This window comes from Orycteropus afer, unplaced genomic scaffold (genome assembly GCF_000298275.1).
Source record: "Orycteropus afer afer isolate SDZICR_OR568_19922 unplaced genomic scaffold, OryAfe1.0 scaffold00525, whole genome shotgun sequence".
Taxonomy (NCBI): Eukaryota; Metazoa; Chordata; class Mammalia; order Tubulidentata; family Orycteropodidae; genus Orycteropus; species Orycteropus afer.
Window position 1 is genome coordinate 1,197,145 of NW_006922112.1, and position 16,813 is coordinate 1,213,957.

A 16,813-nucleotide genomic window follows, 5' to 3' on the forward strand; every position below is an offset into this window, starting at 1 on the left:
GCTCAGCCTCAAAACTCAAGTCTACATGTCACCACAGTAGGACAAACCGGCAGACAAGTTTGTCTTGCTGTTGGAGACCTCTCGTATCACCCCTACCTGGGCCCCTGTGGCTGACTGTACCTCTGTCTGGCTTCCTGGCTTTTAATTCCCTTTCTCCTGGTCTTCTGGCCTGCTGCTTTGGGCATCCCTGAGTTGTCCCTGGGTCTGACTGCTCCTCTGTCTGGGTTCCTGGCTTTTATCCCCTTTCTGCTGCTCTTCCCGCCTGCTACTCTGGGTAGCCTGAGTTTCCTCTCCTCACCTAATTCCTTCGACTGATTGCTCTTCTCTCTGGCTTCCTGGCTTTTAATCCCCTTTCTCCTGATCTTCCTGCCTGCTACTTTGGGTGTCCCTGAGTTGTCTCTCCTCACCTGTAACCCTGGGGTACTGGTCAAGAATATTGAATATACCATGGACTGCTACAAAAATGAATGAACTATCTTGGAAGAAGTACATGTGGACCGCTTCTTAGAAGTGAGAATGGTCAGACTTCATCTTTTGTTCATGGTATCAGGAAGGACCAGTGCCTGGAAAAGGATATCGTGGTTGGTAAAGCAGAGGGCCAGCAAAAAAAGGGGAAGGCCCTCAAGGAGATGGGTTTACATAGTTGCTGCATAATGGGTACAAGGACGGCAGGGATTGTGAGCCTGGCTTGGAACCAGCAATGTTTCATTCTGTTGTACGTACAGTCACTGTGAGTTGAAGGTGACTCAATGGCTCCTAACAACAACAACTGTTGTGTATGTCACTAAGTTTGGTGTATATTTTATGTAGAAAGAGATAAGCAGTAGAGATGATAGAAGAATCAGAATTAGAATATAATTTCCTTGACTTTTGTCCCTTGCTTTTATTACTTCATTAAGAAGATCTCTTGGCTTTTATTTGGTTTAAATTAGCATTCACAAAATGCCTATATTCACAGGTATACTCAGGCTTGGAAGGCAATTAGAGATTATTTATTTGAACCTCCTCATTGTCCAGATGAATAAATGGAAGCTCAAAATCATTATTAGGACCATTATAAATGGTGAGACACAATGCTTATTTAATGCTTATTAAATGCCTGAGTGTTCCATGGCAGATTGAAATGATAACAGTCACCAAAAATGGCACTCAATCAAGTCATTCCCACACACTATCGACTAACAATTCATGTTTATCTACTATCAGATTCACTTGATCAAATACTTTGGGCTTCAGCTTGATTGTGGAAGGCCAGGATTATGTCTGGGACCTGAATATATTTCCTGGTATCCACTTCATTTTGTGCTTTGTCGACAGAAGCTGAAATACTTATTTAAATGCATACAGAAGTGAACGTGCACATGGTTATTCATTTGTATACTTTTACATTATAGTTTGAAAACAGTTTTTTCTTTTTCTTTTGGAAGCTGTTGAAAGAAATGGATTAGAAAATTGAAAAATACAAGAGACAGAATCAAAGTGTGTGAAAAACAGGGTGTTTGCTGAAGAAGCCAGTCAGTTGTGGTTGTGTGAGGAAATACATATTGCTATAGCCAACAACACAGTGGTCTCAGAGATTCCTGGGGGAGGATGTGCAAGACATTGATGGGAAATTGCTATTTTTCGCTTTTGCCCACTCTGCATATATCTGCTTGAGGGATAGAAAGTTAATCTCAAGTTACCCAGGGTTTTTTTTTTTTTTTTTTCCTGCTGCTGCCAGTACTTTCTTGGTGGCTGTATCTCTTCTGGTTCCCTGGGGCTGAGTAGAAGGAGGAGGCTTCTGGCCTTGAGAGGCCCAGGTGCAGCTGCCAGAGCATTTGATACATTAAACATAGATCCTGCCCTTCCCCTCTGCTAAGCAGGCTGGGAAGATTTTTTTTTTTTTTTTTTTTGGTGCCCAAATGCCCCTTTCTAATGGACTCATTCTTAAATTTCTTGACATTTCACACTTTTTAAATTGGATTTTGGTTGAATTATTATGGACCTGTCAGTATCTTTTTTTTCTGATTTTGATTAGGGTGTTGATTTAAGACTTCTGTAGGTTATGTGCACTTCTCCACCAGCTGTTAGGGAGGAAGCATCATTCCTAAGGGAGAGAAGTATAACTTCTCTATGTCTGAGGCCTTAGTGTACTGTGCTAGGGAGAGAAGGGCTGGAGTGTTTCTCCTTTGCCAGTTACTATCAAATTGACTCTGATTAATGGTGACCCCATGTGTGCAGAGTAGAAGAGCTCCACAAGATTTTCAAGGCCTGGACCTTTCAGAAAAAGATCATCAGACCTTTCTTCCAAGGCACTTCTGGATGAATTTGAACCATTGACCTTTCAGTTAGTTGCCAAATGCTTTACCATCTACGCAGGGATCCCTGTTTTTTCTTTACTTCTTTCTTTTCTTGGATAGTCGTGAAAGTAAGTAGAAACACCTCTGATTATAAGAGTGAAACTAGCTACCATTGTTCAGGTCCTATAGTTCAGACTTGAGTCATATGGGCAAAAACCACAGACTTTGACATGAGGAGACCTAAGTTCAAATCCCACCTGCATCATTTATGAGACCATAATGTTGCTTAATTGTTCTGAACCTAAGCTTCTCATCTTAACGATGGGAATAATGATAATAATTACTTTATCAATTAAATGAGTTAATAGATAAAATGAATCTAGTGATGGCTGGTGTTTGATCAGTGGTTGCTAAATTAGTTATTATTAATGAGATATCTTAGCCACATCTCAGAGAATTGTACACTGCTACAATTTTCAATTATACAAATCAAATCACGTTAATTCCCTGCTTAAAATTCTTCAGTGGCTCCCTGTTGTATTTAGAGTGAAATTTGAACTCCACGCATGATCTCCAGACTCTGTCTGCTGCAGTTCACAAGCCTGACCTCCTTCCCTTTCTCACCATGCTGTTAGAGTCCCCAAACACTTGCTCCTCAAATGCTACATGCTTTGTTGCAATTCAGAACCTTCTCCCCAAGCTACTTCTATAAAACACTCCTCTCCTTCTTCCCTCTATCTCACCATATTCTGTTGTTGTTAGGTTCTATTGAGATGTTCCGACTCATAGGGACCCCATGAATAATAGGTTGAAGCATTGCTAATCTGCTGCCATCCCCACAACAGTCCGCATGCTTGAGGCCATGGTTGTAGTTACTGTGTCAATTGATTCTGTTTTTTGCTAACTCTTTACCGAAAGTGAAGTCCCTTTCTAGGGGTTAGTCCCTACTGATAATATTTCCAAAGTAAGCAAGATGAAGTCTTGCCACCCTTACTTCTAAGGAGCATTTGGACTATGTGTATCAGAGATAGACTTATTTGTTCTTCTGGCGTTCCATGGTATATTCAATATTCTTCACCAACACCCCAATTCAAATACATCCATTCTTCAATCTCCCTTATCCACGGTTCAAGTTTCACAAGCACATGAGAAAATTGAGAATACCATGGTTTGGGTCAGGGGCACTTTAGTTGTCAAAGTGACATCTTTGCTCTTTAACACTTTCAAGAGGGCATTTGCAGCATATTTGTCCAATGCAGTATGCCATTTGAATTCTTGATTGCTTCTTCCTAGGACCTTGATTGTGGATCCAAGTAAAATGAAATCCTTGACAATTTCAATCTTTCTCCACTTTTCATGGTGTTTCTTTTTGGACACTTGTGAGGATTTTTGTTTTCTTTATGTTTAAGACATACTGTTGGGTGACGTCTTTGATTTTCATCAGAAGTGCTTCAAGTCCTCTTTGCTTTCAGCAAGCAAAGTTGAAAAATCTGCTTATATTACAGGTTGTTATTGAGTCTTCCTCTCATCCTGATGCCACATTCCTCTTCATATAATTCAGCTTCTCAGGTTATTTGCTCATCAAACAGACTGAATAAATATGATGAAAGGATACAACTCAGATTCACACCTTCTCTGGTTTTAAACCACAAAATATTCCCTGTTTTATTTGTATGACTGCTTCTTGATCTATGTACAGATTGCAAATAAGCACAATCAAGTGTTGTGGAATTTCCATTCTTCAGAATTTGTACATACCCTCCAAATCCTACACTAAACAGCGTGTCCTAAGAGAAACCTGACCTCACTCAATTTTCGGACAATGTCAGGCCTCACTATGTACATATACTCTTCTGGCAGCCTAATGTTTCTGCTTCATGGCCTTTCCCACTGACTGGGTAATTGGTGTTTTTGTAAAATAATAAAAATGATATTGAACACCTATATTGTGCCAGGTGCATTGTCAAATAATTTAAATATATTATTTTACTTTTCACAACAATAGTATAAATGCTATCAAGTGAGACACAGAGAGGTTAATAACTTGTTCAAGGGCAAACAGCAAGAAAAAGAACTTTGGTTTGAAAGAAGCCACCTGACTCAGGCAACTGTATACTTTTTGGCTCTTAGTCTTTCTCTCCTTGCTGCTTAACAACTCTCTCTCCAAGAGACTCAATGGTATGGAGAAATGGGTAGAATTCAATTGATGCCAATGCAGCTTTGGCGAGGTGTTGCTTTTTGTTGTTTATTTATTTGTTTGCATTTTGGAAACATGTAATCTAGGTTAGGAGCTCTGGTAGCATAGTGGCTAAGTCACTTGCCTGCTAACCAGATGGCTGGCGGTTCAAACCCACCAACCACTCCTCGGAAGGAAGGTTGGGCAATCCTACTTCCGTAGTGATACTGCCTCGAAAACCCAAGGAGGGGTCGCTATGAGTCGGGGCCGACTCGACGGCACATAACAACAACAACAACATAATCTAGGTTAAAATTAGAGCTGAATATACTAATCAACAAGTCAAGAAAGAGAAAATAAGATAATTCCAATTTTATTCTAAATACAGAACTTCAAATTTAAGAAATGTTCATTCTAATGAAAACAGAAATATCTGTCTCAATTCCCTTTATGGTAGATGTTCTAATTCCAGAAGGCTCTTTGAATGTGCTTGGATACACACACACACACACACTCACACAACTCACATACACACATGTGCATGCACATTCACACAAAATTTCCTGAAAGGAGCAAGAAACTTCAACCTATTCACTATACATCAATTTCAGATATTCTTAAAACAAGCCCTACAGACAGCATTACCACTTTCATACTAGAGGATGAAAGCATATTACCATCGTTGTTGTTAGTTGTCATCGAGTTGGATCCAAGTCATAGTAGTCTTATATATTATTACTGAATGAAAATTGGTAGTGTAGTGCCTAAGGCATTTGACTGCTAACCAGAAGGGTGGTGGTTCAAACCCACCAGCCACTCCTCGGAAGGAAGATTGGGCAATCTACTACTCGAAAACCCAAGGAGAGGTTGCTCTGAGTTGGATCCAATTTGACGGCAGTGAGTTTGGTTTTTTTTGGTGTCATCTTCATGATGACTGGTATAGATGAGTCCATTGTTCCAGCCGTGTACTGCCTTCCAACCTAGGGGGCTTATCCTCCAGCACAATATGAGACAATAAGGTTTCAATGGCTAATTTTTGGCAGCAGACCACAAGGCCTTTCTTCTTAGTCTGTCTTAGTCTGGAAGTTCCACTGAAACTTGTCTACCATAGGTGACCTTGCTAGTATTTGAAATAGCAGTGGCATAGCTTGCAACATCATAGCAACATGCAGGCCACCACAGTCCAACAAACTGACAGATGGGTGGTGGCCCCAACACTGAGTCAGCATTTATACATAAAGACTTATAAGGCATCCGGACCACAGAATGTAGATGGGCATTCTATAGTTATGCTAAATTTTTCTCTAAGAAATTACTCCTACTGAGTTTTGTTATTGCAAATATGACATTCTATCTCAGGCATACTGCTAAAGTCCATAGGCTGTAGGTTCAGTGCACTAAGTTAAATGAATGGAATGAAGGCATAATAGTTGTTAGGACTGGTGAAACAGTGATAGATATTCTCATTTTCCTTTTCATGCGCAAGACTGCAATTCTATACATCATTAAAATGCAATCCAATTAAATTTATGGATGTGAAATCAGAAAACACAATCTTTTACATTATGGAAGGGCTGAGGTTTATTTCACCTAGGTTACATTAAGGATCCAGAGAGGAAACAACATTATGTAAATTCTAAGAACCACAGAAGAGTAAGGTTGCATGTAAGGTGGAAGTTTCTTGTTGTTAATATTACATGAGAAATGTGTCAAAATCTTAACCCTGATAGCTGTAAATCCACCACTCGTCTGTCAGTTTGTCATACTGTGGAGGTTTGCGTGTTGCTGTGAGGCTGGAGGCTATGCCACCAGCGTTTCAAATACCAGCAGGGTTACCCAAGGTAGACAGGTTTCATTGGAGCTTCCAGACTAAGATAGACTCAGAAGAAGGAAGGGGCCATCTACTTCTCAAAGAAATGGCCAGTGAAAACCTTATGAATAGTGGTGAAACACTGTCTGATACAGTACTGGAAAACTTTATGAATAGCCCTGAAACTTTGTCCGGTATAGTGCCAGAAGATGAGCCCCTCAGGTGGCACTCAGAATATGACTGGGAAAGAGCTACCTCCTCAGAGTAGAGTCGATATTAATGATGTGGATGGAGTATAGCTTTTGGGACATCCATTTGCTGATGTGTCATGACTTAAAATAGGAAGAAACAACTGCAAACATCCATTAATAATCAGAACATAGAATATATGAAGTAGGAATCTAGGAAAATTGGAAATTGTCAAAATGAAATGGAACACATAAAGATTGATATATCCTAGGCATTAGTGAGCTGGAATGGATAGGTTTTGGCCATTGTGAATCAGACAGCCATATGATCTACTATGCCTGGAATGGCAAATTAAAGAGGAATGGTGTGGCATTTTTCATTGCAAAGAATGCATAAAGATCTATCCTGAAGTACAATGATCTCAATGATAGGATAATATCCATAGGCCTACAAGGAAAACTAGTTAATACTACTGTTTTTCAAATTTGTGCACCAACTACCAAAGCCAAAGATGAAAATTTTTTTACCCATTTCTACAGTCTGAAATTGACCAAACATTCAATCAAGACATGTTGATTATTACTGGTGATTGGAATGCAAAAATGGGAAACAACGAAGAATCACCAGTAGTTGGAAAATATGGCCTTGGTGGTAGAAATGATACTGAAAATCATATGACAGAATTTTTGAAGACCAACAATTTATTCATTGCAAATATATTTTTCAACAACATAAATGGCTATACACATGGACTTCATCAGATGGACTACACAGGAATCAGATTGATTATATCTGAGGAAAAAGGCAATGGAGAAGCTCAATATCTTCAGCCAAACAAGGCCAGGAGCTGACTGTGGAACAGACCATCTATTGCTCTATGCAAATTCAAGTTGAAACTGAACAAGTCCACATGAGCGAATTATGACCTTGATTATATCCCACCTGAATTTAGAGATGATCTGAAGAATAGATTTCACACACTGAACACCAATGACCAAAAACCAGAGGAATTATGGGATAACATCAAGAACATCATACAAAAGAAAGAAAAAGTCATTAAAAAAAGACAAGAAAGGAAGAAAGAAACAAAATGGATGTCTGAAGGGACTCTGAAACTTATCCTTGCATGGAAAATAGCCAAAACAAATGGAAGAAATGACAAGATAAAAGAGCTGAACAGAAGATCTCAAAGAGCAGCTCAAGAAGACAAAGTCAATTATTATAATGAAATGTGCAAAGACATGGAGTTAGAAAACCAAAAGGGAAGAACATGCTTAGCATTTCTCAAGCTGAAAGAATTGAAGAAAAAATTAGAAAATAGAAATATTGAAAGATTATATGGGCAAAATATTGAATGATGCAGGAAACATCAAAAGAAGATAGGAGGAATACACAGTCACTGTACCAAAAAGAATCAGTCGATGTTCAGCCATTTCAGGAGGTGGCATATGATCAAGAACTGAAGATATTAAAGGAAAAAGTTGAAACTGTACTGAAGGAATTGGCAAAAAACAGGGCTCCAGGAATTAATTGAATATCCACTGAGATGTTTCAGCAAAAGGATGCTGTGCTGGATGTATTTACTCATCAATGCCAAGAAATTTGGAAGACAGCTACCTGGCCAACTGACTGGAAAAGATCCACAATTGTACCCATTCCAAAGAAAGGTGATCCTACAGAATGTGGAAATTATCAAATAATATCATTATTATCACATGCAAGTAAAATCTTACTGAAGAAAATTCAAAAACAGTTGCAGCAGCATATTGACAGGGAACTCCTAGAAATGCAAGGTGGATTCAGAAGAGGACGTGGAAGGAGGAATTTCATTGCTGAAGTCAGATGGATCTTGGCTGAAAGCAAAGAATACCAGAAAGATGTTTACTTTTGTTTTATTAACTATGCAAAAGCATTCAACTGTGTGGATCATAACAAATTATAGAAGAAATTGAGAAGAATGGGAATTCCAGAACACTTAATTGTACTCATGAGGAACATGTACATAGACCAGGAGGCTGACATTTGAACAGAACAAGGGGATACTTCATGTTTTAAAATCAGGAAGGGAATATGTCAGGGTTGTATCCTTTCACTACACTTATTCAATCTGTATACTGAGCAAATAATCTGAGAAGCTGGACTATAAGAAGAGGAAAACAGCATCAGCATTGGAGGAAGACTCATTGACAATCTGTGATATGCAGAGGATACAACCTTACTTGCTGAAAATGAAGATGATGTGAAGCTTTTACTGATGAAGATTAAAGACTACAGTCTGCAGAATGGATTATACCTCAACATAAAAAAATGAAAATCCTCACAACTGGACCAATAAGAAGCATCATGATATATGGAGAAAAGATTGAATTATCAAAGATTTCATATTATTTGGTTCCACAGTCAACACCAATGGAAGCAGCAGTCAAGAAATTAGACAATGTATTGCCCTGGGCAAATCTGTTGCAAAAGATCTCTTTAAAATGCTGAAGGGCAAAGATGTCTCTTTGAAGACTAAGGTGTAGCTAACCCAAGCCATGGTGTTTTCAATTGCCTCATATGCATTGAAAACTGGACGATGAGTAAGAAAGAATGAAGAAGAGTTGATGCTTTTGAGTTGTGGTGTTGGTGAAGAATACTGAAAGTACCATGGACTGCCAGAAATAACAAATCCTGGATGAATTTGTTCTCTATGAAGTGCCTGAAATACTCGTTGGACGTGAGAATGGCCAGAATTCATCTCATTTACTTTGGTCATATTTTAAGCAGGGATCATTCCCTGGAGAAGGATATCATGCTTGGTAAAGTGAAGGGTCAGGGTAAAAGGGGAAGACCCTTCACAAGATAGATTGACACAGTGGCTCCAACAAAGGGCTCAGGTATAGAGAGGATTGTGGCACTGGCATAGGACTGGACAGTGTTTCTTTCTGTTGTACATAGGGTTGTTATATGAGTTGGAGCATACTTGACGGCATCTAACAACAACACAGTTGTAAATATGATCCTCTTTGGAAATAAGGGCTTTCTTTTGTTATCATAATGAGATCATGCCAGTATAGGGTGGATCCTTAATCTAATCACCTCTGAGTTTTAAAAAGACCAGAATAGACAAAGGAACCCACGCAGGGGGAAGAGGAAGATAGAAAACAGTTGGATCCATCTGTGCCCCCAGAACACCAAGCATTGTTGACAGCTAGAAGCTGAAATTGAGAAGGAAGTCCTTCCCCTTAGAGTAATGCCCTGGATCCAGACTTCTACCATCTTGCCTTGGTGGCACAATGGTTAGACACTCAGCTGCAAACCAAAAGCATGACAATTTGAAACCACCCAGTGACTCTGTGGGAGAAAGACCTGGAAATCTGCTCCCTCAAAGATTACAGTTTAGAAAACCCTATTGGGCAGTCGTACTCTGTCACATGGAGTTTCTATGAGTTGGAATAAACTCTATGGCACCTAACAACAACAATACAATAAGCCTCCTGAACTATGAGAAAATAAATTTCTGTTCTTTAAAGTCACTCCCTTGTGATATTTCTCACTATGGCAGCACTAGGAAAGGAAGGTGAGAGGCCCCTCCTTGGAGGCTGATATCTGTGTCAGAAAATATCATGGCCACTTTTTCCTCCAGGGTTGGAACAGAAGGTTCCTCTTCAGTTGTGCACCAGAAGACGATATTCAGGACTAGGTTGTATGAGAAGCATCACCCCTTAGTCCCCACATTCATACTCACTGTGGTGAGGAGATGGTCACATTCTGAGACACATGGCAACCTACTGAGGAAGTAGCAGTCACAGCCCTATGGCACTTATTCCCACACATAGAATCATCGAGAGAAATTTGGGTTGGAATCAGCTGTGCTCCTTGTATAGTTCTTTCTCTGTATTCCTGCCTTCCTGCCTTTCTCTCTCTGTCTCTCTCTTTTGCCTGAGAGTATATTTTTGAAGTCTGATAAGTTAAATGTGCACATGATAAAACTACCCTGCATATACATGGGACCTCTTTGAAAAAAAAAAAATCCTGTTTTCAGATGCAGGATTTATTAACGTTTCCGATTGACTTTCCCCTTTATCCCTAGAGCTCAGAGTCATGGTCGCTGATGGAGGATGATACCAGTGTGCTGAATGGCTGACAAACAGCCTTGGTTCTCTGAGACACTAATCCTTCAGGGTGTCTGATCAACTCCACAGGGGACCAGGGAGCTTTCTTTAGTGGCCAGTGCTCGCTCTTGTCTTCCAAAATGCTTAGCCTTTTCTTCTGTCATAGTGACTAGTTTATTCAAAGCAGTCAACTACAGTCAGACCAAAAAAAAAAAAAAATCATTTGTGTCCCATCAAAGCAGAGACAAACCCTCTATTCATCCTAGTAAATATTAACTTATTTATTTTTAACAATGCCAACTAAGAGAGCTTGCATTTATTGGTTCAGAAACTGGACATGCAGATGCACTGAAGTGGCCCTGAAAACTCTAAAGTTTTAAAGCTGCTTGGGACGGTACAAAGAGCAATGGACTTGCAGCATAATGAATGTCACTTATACAACAGCCTTTACGAAACAAGAGCTGCGGCTTATTGTAAACATCATGCTACAGAGCTTTTATAGAGTTGCAAACAAACAGACAAAAATAGTTGCCATTGATTCTATTCCAACTCTTGGTGATCCCATGTGTACAGAGTAGAACTGCACTCTTTGGAAGCTTTTGGAAGCACATCACTGGGTCTTTCTTTGGTGGCACTTCTGGGTAGTTTGAACCACCCGTCTTTCAATGAGAAGTCAAGTGGCTAACCATTTGTGCCACCAAGGACACTTTGCATATATTAACTCTTTTTTTTTTTTTCTTTTTTAATCTTCCCCCAAATCCTTGGAGATAAAAAATAAATAAATAAAACCAAACTCATTGCCATCAAGTTGATTCAGACTCATAACGACCCCCTTTGGGTTTCCGAGGTGGGAAATCTTTACAGAAATAGATTGCCCAGTCTTCCTTCTGCAGAGTGGCTGGTGGGTTTCAACCACTAGCTTTCTGGTTAACAGTCAAATGCCTTAGGCTCTGCGCCACCAGAAGCTGTTATTTTTATCTCCATTTTAAAGTTAAATAAGCAGAGGTTCAGAGAAGTTTAATAAGTTGCCCAAGGCTGTCCTAGCTTGGAATAGCAGAACTAGAATTTGAACGTGGGCAATGTGGCTCAGAGCCTATATACTTACATGCTGCCCTCTATTTTTCCTCTACCTTATCTCATTTGTTGTTATTGTTGCTATGTGCCATGGAGTCGGACCCAACTCATAGTGACCCCTCATTGGGTTTCTGAGGTGGTATCACTACGGAAGTAGATTGCCCAACCTTCCTTCTGAGGAGTGGCTGGTGGATTTGAACTGCCAGCCTTTTGGTTAGCAGTCAAGTGCCTTAGGCACTACGCTACCAGAGCTCCTTTAGTCCTCATAAAAACTCTGCAATACAGCTATGATTTTCCTTAGATCATGTAGGAAGTTACACAACGTGCTCAAGTTTACCTGCTTAATAAGCAGAAGGGCTTGAATCTGGGTTCCCTCATCAAGTGACATTCATAAGAATCCTGTTTCAAGGAAAGACCTGAGTTTAACCTGGTTATGTCACCTGCAGGCTCTTTGACCTTGTGCCAGTCACTTATTTTTCTGGAGTTTCAGTTTCCTCATCCATAAAGTAAATGTAAAAGTACAGCCTTATCCACACAGGTTTGAGCATACCATCAGGTGAAGTAATATAGGTGAAAGCTTGCTTCTCTCCAGTATCCTTGGTAGTGACTAAGGGAGCCTGTTTGGATCATTTCCCTCTTTCATTTTCTAAGAACCAATATAGTGAGCGGAAACCTGGAAGAGTTGATGTCCTTTCCTAAGGATGTAAGTTACTTCCCAGGAGAGACTTGGGCACTGAAGTACTTGGATCTGCCTCATCAAACTATGTGGTAGACCAGTTTCTAATTTTCTAAGTTTTTAGCTTTTGCTTGGGAGCCCAGGCACAGGTAGAACCTGGAGGAAAAAGGAAAGGACTTAAAATAACATGAGATGTTTGCAAAAATGACAAAATATTTTGTGGGAAAGAAGTGTCTCTAAAAGCAGAGCAAACTACTATGGAAATTCCTTTTGATGAAGAAGAATTGCTCCCATGACATATTAGCCTTATAAGTAGGATTATTATAATACAGAAGGCTTAAGGATGCATTTAAGACATCATATAATGATTGATGTCATTTTAAAAACTCATTAAACTTTGACTAAATATTGTCAAATATATTCCAAAATCTATAAAATATGGCCTGAGAATCTTGAGGTGAAGACAAGTGAGAGGCAGGAATTGAACTATGCATGAGAGGTGGAATTTATGAGATAATCCATTACAACCGGAAGGGAGGCTGGAGTGGGGGGGCTGGTTTACAGAGTAGGTGGTGAAGTAGGCTGGCTCTAGGCATTAACAGAATGGCAGTTAAATCAGAGATGAGCATTATTTGCTCTCAATAGCTTCTGGGACTATGTTTCTACAAAATTCCTATTTCATTTATTTATCAGTTTGTAATGATTCTAGTTGGCTGGGTGTTTTTTTCTTTTTTTCCTTTCCTGTTGGTTTTGCCTGTGTATCTTCACATGACTGCACCGACCTGGAAGTTTGGTTGGAGGGTAGGCTCAGCTGAGCCCCTTTCTCCACCCTCAAGGAGGCTAGATTGAGTCATTGTTAGGGCAGCATTAGAAGGCAACTAGCTCCAAACAAACAAATTCTTCTCAAATCTCTATTTGTGTTACATTTGCTGATATCCCATTGGTCAAAGCCATTCATGTAGCCAAGCTCAGAGTTAGTGTGGGAAGAGACTCAATAAGGGTGTGGATATAGCCAAGTATGACATATTGGGGGCCATTAATCTAACAATCTACAACAGTCTCTTCTTTATTCTCTTTCATATGCAAATATACTCACCCCTCCTAAGATCTTCAAAGTCTCATGCAATCTTAACATCAAGGATGAAATGTATGAAAACTTGATCTGAACCAGTACTATTTGTGGACAAGGCACTTTGGGTGAAGTTCCTCATGAGCCTAAGACCTGTGAATTAAATTATGTGTGAAACCAAACCCAACCTACTGCCATTGAGTCAATTCTTTTTCATAACAAACACCACTGGGTTTCCTTGGTGGTAAATCCTTACAGAAGTAGATTGTCCCATCTTCCTTCCATGGAGTGGCTGGTGAGGTTTAACCATTAGCCTTCTGGTTAGCAGTCAAATGCCTTAGGCACTGCACCACCAGAGTTACGTACCTACATATACAATTGTGAGCTAATGTCAAGATAACCAAGATAATAGACACTCCTATTCGAAAAGGTGAGGGATATGACAAGGTGTCACATAACGGTCAGGGGTCCATAGCAATTCTGAAATCCATCCAGGCACATAGTCGCAGAGCCCCTTATTCTGGGGACAGGAATATTCTTTGATTAGAGCCAATTCTGCTCCTTGGGAGTAGTTCTGCAATCCATTGCTCTCTGTGGCCATTGGCTCCAACCTCTGATCTTTCCTTTTACAAAAGAAATGGCCGGTGCTGAATTGTTTTTATAGTCTTATTTGTGCTTGCAGAAAGTTGGGGCCCAGGGACTCTTTACTTTCAAATTGTCTCTGCCCCTTTTAGTCTAAGCTGGTACAAGCCTTCACACTTGGCCACACAGTGGACATTCTGTGAATCTGAGTGGGTTCACTTCATGCCCCAAAAGTCACATCCATAATTCATTTTGACCAAGACCTCTCTTGGCTTCGGACTGAGTGTCAGGGTGCTTTGGCAGGTTGCCTTTAAGATTTTTTTAGGAACACTTTAGTATAGTTGAGAAAGTCTAACTAGGCACTTTGCTAAATCTTTCTGAAGTCTTAACAAAAGGCCTTATAAGTATACTTTTGATCTTAACCCTGAGGCTATTTCTTACTTTTTGAATCTTTTACTGACTGAAGATAGTGAAAATGTAAAATCATTTTATTTTCCAACCTAGCACAGCCTGGTTCTTCTATATTTCCTTGAAATTTGGCTTACAGAGTAAATCTCTCTCTGAAGCTAATCTCTTCCTCATATGCAGCTGTAAGAAGCAAGTTGGCATTTCCAACATTCTGCTTGGAAATCTCCTTAGTTAGAGCCACAATACCATTTTATATCTTCCAGGTTAATATTGACAATAGTTTTGCCAACTGTTTTTTAGCACAGACTGTAAGTCACTATCTTTCCAACCTCCAATAGCAGTTTCTTTCCTGTAGTAATGAGAATGTCCATATTCTAATCTCCAGGACCTCTGACAATGTTATATTTAATGACAAAAGGGACTTTAAAGGTATCATATGTTAAGGATCTTGAGATAGGGATATCATTTTGGATTATTTCACTGAGCCCAATGCAATAAAAAGGTCCTAAGAAAGAGAGGGAGATAGGAGAGGCAGACAGGAAAGGAGACATGATGGTGGAAGCAGAGATTAAGGAGAAAAAAAGGAACAATTTGAAGATGCCAAGCTGCTAGCTTTAAAGATAAAGGAGGAAGCCACAGTCAAGGAATGCAGATAGGCTCTTGTTGTTGTTGTTGTCTGTTTTAAGTCATTAGTGATTTTTTCAACAGCAATGGGAAATTAATGCACTCACCATTGTTCTAACTTCTGCTATCAATTTGTTCACTATTTCTCCAGCATTCATCAAAACTTATTGCTAATTTCTCAGTATCCACCCACCTTCTTGTCCCAAAGTGAATACAACTAGTTATTATTTTTAATTGTGATACTCTACTTCTGGTCCTGATTTACGTGGTTTAAAACAATAAGAGTTTATTTGTCAATTTTCAGGATTATGTGGGTTGGCTGGACATTTCTTCTAGTTTCACCAAGACTTGCTCACATGGTTCCACTTGGCTGGAGAGTTGACAGGAGCCTGGGCTCTGCTGGGATATTTGAGATGCCTGGGCCTATCTTTTCATGTGGTGTTCCATTCTCAGAGTGTAGACTAGCTGGATTCCTCAGATGATGAGAGAAGCATTCCAGGAGGGTGTTTTGGTTAGTTTGTGCTGCTCTAACAGAAAAATACCACAAATGGGATGCTTTAACAAACAAGAGTTTATTCTCTTACAGCTTTCGAGGCTAGAAGTCTGAGTCCAAAGTGTCAAGCTCTAGGGACTGGGTGAAAGTCCCTCAACCTTGGGCTTCAGCCCTGCCTCTTTCTCTCAGCCCACTGAAGTTGGAGGTTTTCTTCACTCAGGCACCTGCTGGCTGCTGAGGCTGACAAACTCAAGGTTGACAAGTGAAAAGGCACAGTCCTGATATTACCAAACCACACAGCAGACCATTGATTCAAGTCTATTAAAATGGAGTCCCAAGATTAGTAGACAATATGGCAGCCTACTGAATGAAGACTTGGCTACATGCAGGGTCCAAGTGTGCCAAAAAGCTGCAAAACTTTCTCAAAACTTCTTATATAGTGGAAGCAGAGCACATCCTTATGGCAGCTACTCAGCTTCTCACAGTAGATTCCACCATGGAGTTGATTACCTGCTCATCAAGGGGTTATACTACATCCAGCTGTCTAGCCACTCAAAACCAGGCCCAGCCAAGTTGACACATAATCTTAACTACCAAAGAAGGCAATGCCAATGTGCAAGTGCTTATCAAGACTCTGGTTGTATTATGCTTACTGACATTCCACTAGCCAAAGCAAGTCATGTAACCAAACTCAAAGTCAATGAAGGAGGGGACAACAGAAAGGCAAGGACTTTGGGAGAGGTGATTTATTGGGGGCCAGGAGCTCTAGTGGCTTAGTGCCTAAGGCATTTGACTCCTAACTAGAAGGCTGGCAGTTCAAACCCACCAACCATTTCTCAGACAGAAGACTGGGCAATCTACTTCTGTGGAGATACCACCTTGGAAAACCAAGGAGGGGTAGCTATGAGTTAGAACTGACCCAATGGCAGTGAGTTATGAGTTAAAAATCGATCATAATTTCTATGTATCAAATCCTGCCTTGTCCTCACAACAAAAGAAAAATAATTATCCATAGAGAATAGGGCAAAATTTCAGGTAAATTCATCCTAGTAATGCTTCACCAAATTACTGGAAAATATTCCAAATCATACTTATCCTCAAGATCAGGTAAGTAGACTTATTATTATTATTTCTGGTGCTTTTTTGATGAAAAAAAAAAATCAAATTCTATTTCTTACTTTCCAGCCTAATTTCTGTGTTAAAAAAATATGTTTGATAATTTTTGTTGTTTGTTGTTATGTGCTGTCGAGTCAGACCCGACTCATAGCGACCCCTCCTTGGGTTTCTGAGGTGTTATCACTACAGAAGTAGATTGCCCAACCTTCCTTCCGAGGAGTGG